The following is a 9097-nucleotide window of genomic DNA, read 5'->3' as shown; positions in this document are numbered from 1 at the left end:
CAGAGCTTGGCAGACTGAACGTGCCTTGTTAAGGTTATAAACAAGCTATGATACCTTAGTAGCATTGTTGTGTATTTCTCATAAGAATGCTTTGAATTTAGTCTTTCATTCCACAGTTAGTGGTGTACATCAGAACATATCCTCTATCACCTCTGTCTCCCGTAGGTAGTGCACCCTACATTATTTAGCCATGTCAAGTTGTTGATGGAATAAATCTCAGATGGCTGTTTCATGGGGAAATGTTGTACCTGACCTTTGAATCTGGAGTGCAAGTTTGCTTTGGTTGGCCCCCCATGTGGTGCAAGAAGGGGTGGGGTCAGGGGTCGCAGCCATGCTCTCCGGCTAGCAGAGGGAATGAGGCTGTGATTGATGTGGTAATGCAGAGGAGTCAAACCCTACCCTCTCCATCATGAGGTTAGACTAAAACTGTGACCCAGTATAATGTACATACACACATGCAACACCACCTTACACTTTTGCTTTCACACGTGTGCTAACAGAGGCCTTTCCACCACCCTTCATCTCACACACCTTCTCCCTGAAGTGTCCATCAATCTTCCTGTGTCCTGCTGACGCTAATCAACTCCGACAGCCAAAACCCACCACTCTCTCTTCCCTTTCTGTCTCTTCATCCTTCCATCTTACTTAACCTCCACACTCGCTTTCTCTCTATTTATGTGCTTCTGTTCCTCCTGTCCTTGTTGCTCCGCAACAGTCGTGCCATATCAATGGGTGACTTTGAAGAGATTATTGTACTTCTATCTCACTGTTTCTAGACAGCGGGGAGCAGCTTTCTCAATGACTCAATTAAAACAGAATTACGAGCCGGCTCACAATCACAGATCTGACACAATAGCTTTCATGTGGTTATTGTATGTAAACTAACTTGTTAGCTCCTCACCATTTCCCTATTCGCATCCTCTTGCTTCATTCTCTGGTGTGGGTGAGGCAGCCAGTGGGAGACAAAATCCCACTGACGATTCACAATTAAGTCAAATTGCTGCAATGGAATGAATGCTGGCAGTTGTGGGCTACCATTTCAGCGTGATAAGCTAAAAAGCAAAAAGTTCAGGGCAGCAGCTGCAGAGCAAATTACTGTAAATGCTTTAATTTAATAAAGTACAAGTAAATTTGATTGAGTATCAAAGGCCTTGTCAAGTCTTTTGCAGTCTTTTTCCACAGCGTGGTCTTTTTTACCCTCTTTTCCTCCTTTCTGTACCTTGCACCTCTTTGAAGATCAATGCTTTTTTTGACTGCATTCGACAACTGCTTATTAGAAATGACTGCCTCTGTGGGATTGCTGCAGGGGTTAACAGCGATCTAGACCTTGACCATATCGAGGCAGTAATGGAATCAGGAACAGGTTGGGCAGAGGTAATGGGACTCTGAATAAGCCACGACGCCGCTTATGGAAGCTGGAGACGTACATGAACAATCAAGAACCATTTTCATTTGCGGCCCCTCAGTTTACTCAACCAGTAATACTCAGTTGAGAAACTGAATTTGTATGAAGCCTCCTGCATATGAAGAGTAGCAAGGAAATAATGAACTTAAATCTCTTTTTGTCTTATTAGTCTTTTTCCTTCCTTCCTGTCTCTCTCCGTCTCTCCCTGTCTCTCTATTTAGATTCTTTAAGCAAAAGAAAAACTTCATTCCAGCCGCAAGCCGCTACAAAAACCAAACATAAGTATCTTGCGTTTTCTTCGGGTTCGTTTTTCTTTAACATAAGATAAAACTCTTCTTCTCTTTGTCCTCCTCTCTCCAAACATTTCCTTCCTTGTCCCCACACCAACCTCCTCAGGGTAATCAGCCACCTCTCTTTCAGCAGGGCAGCTGCCTTGGCCCCGGCTGCCCTGCTGACTATGGGAATTGTAGTTCGTTACCCCGATGACACACACACACACACACTACCACAGTCACACACATGCAGATGTCCTTCCAAAGAAAGGGTCTTAATTCTGCATTTATGTACCCAAACTGAAAAACAAGATGCTATTTATTGCCATGTGTATGGTAGTTATAATTCACAACAGGGTGCATTTTTATTTTTGAAATTTCTTTTGAGATTTCTTTGTCGTGAAGGAAAAATAAATAAAAAAATGATTAATACAATAAGTGTGAAAAGCAAATGATGAAATGAACATTTGCAGTGCAGTCAGTATTGGGTTCTGGTTCCATTTTGGATCTGGGTCCGGGTCTGCAAAAACATGATTGTTAAGCTCTGATGCCAACACATCTTTGATCAAATCTCTCCTCACATGGAGAGTGGAAAACATACAGTCAGCAGGCTTCTCATTGAGCCGGCAGTCAGTCAGTCAGTCAGACAGTCAGACGTAACAGTAGATTAGATCAGATGTTGCTAATTCTAATTGATTCAAAAGCCAGAAGAAGAAAGTGTGTGTTCTCTGGTTGCAGTGCTCTCTGCAGCTGGTAAGACGGATCACTTTGTAACACCACTGTACGACAGTGAGACTGTGCTTTCGTTGTTCAATAGGGACAAAGTGGCGACTCTTCAATAGAGAACATATTTAGCTGATTCAACAATAATCCACTGAAACCTTTAAAAATCTGAGCGTCTGAATAAGTTTGGAAAGGGAAACCTAGTTGATGCTGAACCCCATCCTAAAGCCACCCACACAGGTGTCTTCAGTTAATCTGGTTGATTGGACCTATTCAGGACTGTGTGAGTGTGTATGGACCATAACTGATTGACAGCTTCCTGAGTCTCCTGTTAGGGCAAATTACAACTTGTCATTGTTATCGGTAGATGGAGATTTGACATTCAAAGCTCCACCTACCTTCAACTTGAGCAGAAGTCTCATCAGCCAGAATCACTGGTAACACCTGTGTGTGTTCTGAGGCTTCGACTGCAGCATTCTGCTATGTTATTGTGCTGTTCTAAGATACTGAGAGGATTCTTTTATATTATACTATTTATGTTTTTGTTTAATTTTCTTTTCATCAGAGACTGATCCGACTGTGACCTGCTGTGACCAGTGGAACACAGGAAGCCACGCTGTGGGATGTGTGAGGACATCAATTAAAGCAAGTTTTAAAAAAAGGAAAATAAATCTGGATTTGTTTTTACATAAAAAGGCTGACGACACTAGAAACAATTACACAGTAGAACCTGATATACTAAAGATCTGGGAAGTCACTTCCCGTCACGCTTCTAGACAAACAGGTGATTGATATCAGCTCATCAGTGCATTTCAACACACGCAGGACTTGGACATTTTCAGGCTTTTCTCCTACTTATTTATAATTTGATCATCAAACAATGTTCCACATCTTTCATACATTATTGGTATTTTTCAAATTTAAAGCCAGCATTAGTACTTAAGGTCTACAAATGACTTAGGACGCTGCAGCTGTAATCTTGAAAAATACAAGAAAATTAGGGACATTAGGCATTTTGACATTTTGACACAACTTACCTATAAACACAGATATAACTGATACACTGAATTATTGCCCCATTTTTCATATTGTGTCACTAAAGTTCCAGTGAGTCAGCATTCACAACACCTCAGCCTTGGTCCACCTAAATGGAACAGGTCCATAATTAATAATTCATAGCATCTGTGTCATCTGTCATGTCACAATGGCTGCTGTGAAAGGGCCGATTCAGGGCTTTTGACTAATATCTTCCTATTCATTCTCCATTTAAACCTTAAAATATTTCACAACTCTCATGCGTTAAGATTTTTGTAGAACTTTTAAATATGTGTATTCAACTTTTAAAGCAGCAGTGTAGTTTAGTTTCAGCTCTACAGTATCCTTCATCGTACTATTTCAAGTCAAACCATGAACTTTACTGAACTTAACCAAGAAGTGTTGTTGCGTTTAGTAACATTAATCATGTTAACATGAATAAAACTGCAACCATTACCCTCCAGAATATATATTTTCTTGAAAACTCGGTATCCAAGTAGAACGGGAGTAGTGTGGATGTACTCTGAGACAAAGCAACGAGTCCAAACATTAGCTGTGAAGAGATGGATGTATGGATTGATGGACAACATGTTGACTGACTCCTCTTAGCTTTACTCTCCACCTTCTAGCAGCAGCTCACACCTTGATATCTCTCTATAGAAGAAGAAAGAAAGAAAGAAACCATTTTTATTGTCATGTACATACACAAAATTTGCCTTCTGCATTTGACCCATCCCTGTATATCAGGAGCAGTGGGCTGCCAATGATAGGCGCCCGGGGAGCTGGGGGTTCAGTGTCTTGCTCAGGGACACTACGACACGTGACACATCCTAGTCGATGATCGAACCGTTGACCTTCCGGTTCCCAGACAACCCTCTTAACCCAGTGAGCCACAGTCGTCCCCTATAGAAAAATATAGAAAAATAAATTAAAAAACAGGAATAAAAATATGGCCTCCCTTTAGCTAGAGAATTTTTAAAGTTCAGATTTAGGAACATCTCAGACTTTCTCTTTCAGATGTAGTCGGGACATGTTTCACATGCTCAGTGCTGATAAGAATGAGTGATGGGATGATTTCAAAGGCAAAAGGAGCCTCGCAGCCTTTTAGAAAGTCGTTTTAAAAGTCCCTCCCCCATCTCTCTGATCTAACGGGAGATGAAAGCGCTAGTCTAATGCTTGCTAAGTGACATTTCTCCATCTCTGATCTCTGTAGCTCATACAGACAGACAAGGGAATGAAAAACACGGCATTAGCATCAAGGCTTCCCCTCCCTCCCTCCTTCTCCCTCCTATGTTTTGCTCTCCTTTTCTCCCTCGGTCTATCTCCCCCGCACTTTATCTCCCCACTTTTGACACTTGGCTGCATACACAACCTGCTTTTTCAAAAGTATTACTTTCCCCAAATCAGGTTTGTCTGCGATGGTAAACATTAGAACAGTGCTTGGTAGTTTGTAAAGCTTTTGTTTTCATGCTTATCTGCTTTGGTTCATCATTCTGTGACCTTGAGATAAAGATGTGAACGACACTGATGCTGTTGCTGTGCAATTAATCAGATGAGTGCACACGTATACACACACACAGATGCAACAACGCGTCATGGATATCGGCATCAATGTGTGTGTCGGTGCGCGTCCATGCACACACACACACACACACACACACACACACACATACACTATCGTGACATGAAATCTCAGAGGATCGTTTTATTTGGCGTCAACAGATTATGACACGCCATCGTTGCGTATCTTGTGATGAAATGTTATTCATGAATTTGACAGTATAGGCACATTTCTAGGGACACACATACGCCCCACATGCTTATTCTACCTCTCGGCCACATCTGCATCACGTATCACAGCGCTGCCACCCAATCACCAGGAGTCAGCTCCCACAGGTACAATCATTATAGTGTCAGCTCTCTGTCAGTGCACCAGATCCACCAACAACAAAGCACTGTAACACTAACCAACACACATCAGTCTCCCTCCTCAGCTCATAACAAGAGTGCTGTAACATTTCCAATGTCAGAGCTCTGCCCATTTACATGAGCCGAGGAGTGATGGATCCAGGAATGAGGTGTCTAGTGTGTGTGTGGTGTCCTTGCGTATACATTCATTTCTGTTCATTTCAGGGGAATGCGCAGATTCATTTCTAAGGATGCAACTTGTGATGAGCATCAGTTTAATTTAATGATGTATTTCAATGACAGCTCGTGTGATTAGTATTCATGTTAACAGCTCTGCACCGTTGCTCTGCCTGATTTAACCATGTTGCAGGTTCCAGTGATAACTTTCGAGGGAAACAAGTGAAATAAATGTGTTCTGGGTAATTGCTAGGAGAGAGCAAAGTCAGTGTGTGTTGATTGAGCTAGCCATGGCATGCAGCCTTTCTGCCCACTCCCCCATTAAAACAGCACTCTCACTTTCGCTCAACAACTGAACTCCACCTGAAGCTCATTTGGCATCTGATGCCTCTTTCTTATTACGCAGTAGGATTTCCTGTCTCTGCCTCTCCTTTTACCCCCTTATACTTTTCTCCCTTATTTTGTAGCCTTTTTTAAAATCTGAGCCAATTACTGCACACACATGTGTGTGTGTGTGAGATCATTTGCATGTGGGAGGTGACACTCACTGGGAGATGTACAATTTTAAACTATAGACAATTTAGTGTGTGAGTGATATGGGAAGATACTATTGCCGTGCTCCCACACAGGTGAACCTTGCCCCGTTTTCAACAAAGTTTGTTCAGAAAAATGCTCATTGACACATTTGGCAATTGGCTGAGATTATTTTGAAATATGAATTGTTGAATCAGCTAAATATCTTCCTTTTCTCTTCTTTTATTGATGTATTACAGTACATTACAGTACATTAGCCCCTTTAACAGTGGGTGTAAATGTGTACCACGACATCCCTGTGCAAGTGTTTTGATGATATGTTAATAAAATACAACTTAGAAACAGTACGGCGCAACAACACACCCAGTGTATGATACCAGCTTTATATAGTTATGTTTAGGCATTCATTCGATTATGAGAAGGTTTCTCTCACAAGAACTCAGTGAGTTGCTAATTCAAGTGTGTTTTATTAGTTTGTCAGAGCAGATCATCCGCAAAACAACAAATCATCTTTGCACTCAAATCTGAAGGTGGGTCACCAGATCTGTCTGCCTCAACACTCATCGTCTAACGTTAATAGAAAGATAGTCGGAAGAGTCGGAGCAGCTTTGAACAAAATGTCAGACACAATAGAGCCAGTTAAAATGCAGAAACGTTCATAAACATCGACTGATGTTCTTGAATGTGTTGCCTCTGTAGATGCTGGGAGGCTTTCCGCTACACGTCCCCGGGATGCCACAACATTGAAAAAGACAACATTGACTTGAAACACGAGACGAATGTGTTTACTTGACTTTTTGAAATGGAAACACAGTTTATACAAATCCACATCCGCACGACTCAGGATGTGAACCCCGCTCTGCCCTTTATATACCGACCGTCCTCCTATGAACAGTGTGTCATGTATTCAAAGGTATCCTCTATTTCAGGGCTATTCGAGAGGTCCAGTTAGAGCAAAGGTCTACTGTCCATGTGTCTGTGAATACACAGATGTGATTGGCTGAATAGCAGTCTGAATATTACTGATTTCTTTCTTTGGACTTAGGAACACTAATTCAATAACGACTTTTTATTAAATGCAACTCCATCAAGATGAAACAAGATAGCATTTTTATATATATGTTTCCGAATTTATTTATAGTATTTTTATTGAGTCATCTGGTAGTTTTGGCAGTTCCCCACATATTCCCTTTTCCTTTATTATCTCGTCTATACTCTCTTTCTTCCACTCTGCTCCCACATTTACTTTGAAAGAGTTATTCAGGGGGCTCATATCAAGGAATATTACCACCATGTTCAATATGCTTCGGCTCACATAACTTTATGTCAAACAAGAACCAAATGAGCGAACAAAATTAATCTAGCGAACAATTTGTCCTTTTGGCGCAGCACGTACCATCTTTATTAGATTGAGCCGTAACATGGTACTGGCAGCAATTAGACCCTGGGAGGAGGCTCTACTGCAGAGGTTAATAACTGCAGTGTGTCTGCATGGAGCTCTGTTATGATAGAAAGGTCAGCTGTATTAGTGACGGTGGCAGAGGGCCAAGCTACAGAGAGAGTCAGGGCTGCAAGGCCAAGCTGAGTGCTGGGGCAAAAGTATTCGCACTGGAGACTCTGGATGTGAGGATGTTTTCTTCCCACTGAGACACATCGCTCTAGGTGTCTGACTATGTTCTGTTCAAAATAAGTTGGTCTGCAACTCTCAGGGAGCAGTTTATGTGGCAGGCTTAGAGAGAGTTTAGGTAAAAGTACAAAATGCTTTTTTTATGTTGAATACTATTCATTCACCTCACCTGCCAAGACAGCTGCCTTCCATCAACTCATCACTCAACAGTATATCTACCCCGGTTCTACATCCACTCTTCGCCAGATCGTCGTTACAACCTCTGTGGTATCTTTTTTTTATCTCGGCCGCTCAGTATAATTATATTCTGAATTCATCCAAATGTTTGCTCTTGTACTTAGCTCGTCTTCCTGCGCCTGCAGTTTGGATCATCCTCCCGGCTCCTCAGTCTGCCTATCCTGCCTTGTCCTGCCCGGTTTCCCGGCCTCGCCCTCGGTTCCCCACTGCTCCATGACATTTTTCCCTTCGTGTCCTCCCAGAAATAAACCCTTACACTCTCATACTCCCTGGTCTGTCTCTGCGCTTGGGTTGCCACCACGCCCGTGACACAAATGCTCAGTCTATTGCACAGCTGGCTGTTTTGCAAACACTGTTCGTAGGTGCATTACAGTGCACTATGAAAGTAATGCACTGTAATTTGTATAAATCCCATGACTAGGGATCTCATCCCTACATATTTTGCAGCTTGGGCAGAAGCTTCTGGCACTGGAAGTTTGCATGTGGTTAACATTGTTCTTCCATGGTGTGTATCAAAGCCATTTTTCTCTGTATTTTAAAGCATATTTGACAAATGTCTTTGGTGGAATCATGACTGTCACAGTTCTAGATGAGAAAGGTGGACTACAGTGGCTCTTGAGCGTATGAGGAGTATACAGTGGTAGCATTAATATCAATGGCGGCCGGTGACTGAAAAAATTGGACAGTTCAAATCCATCATTCAGGGCTGCTACAACAAGCTAACTGTTGCTTTGGCGAATGCAGTTAGCTACCTACTGGTCGATAAAACTAGAGAAACGTAAATCTAAAGAAATACATTTTGATTGTGTTGAAAATGCCGAATTAGAATGTAATTTGTGACATTATAATGTAGTTCACATATTGCATGCTATAACTTATGTTCTAATATGCTACACTGTACTAAACAGTGGTAGAGAATTTAACTTTGGAAATTATCATTAGACCATTGCAATGTGAATATTGTATTCTGGTTATTGATGGGTAAGGAAGGACGTCCTTTGTTGAAGCATCACTTTACGTGTTTTTAGGATTTTACCTAAATGATACCGATTGTCACATAAATATAAAAAATGAAGACCATGTGGCTGAAGCCTGTAAACAAACATTCACCTTGGGTCTATTAACAGTCGGTCCCCTCCAGATGTTTGAGCTGCATTGCTGTTTAAATTAACAGAAACA

The sequence above is a fragment of the Anarhichas minor genome, unplaced genomic scaffold (assembly GCF_050575085.1).
Source record: "Anarhichas minor isolate MPS153535 unplaced genomic scaffold, ASM5057508v1 ptg000012l, whole genome shotgun sequence".
In the NCBI taxonomy this organism is placed as follows: domain Eukaryota; kingdom Metazoa; phylum Chordata; class Actinopteri; order Perciformes; family Anarhichadidae; genus Anarhichas; species Anarhichas minor.
Note: the sequence above shows the minus strand (reverse complement) of the source record.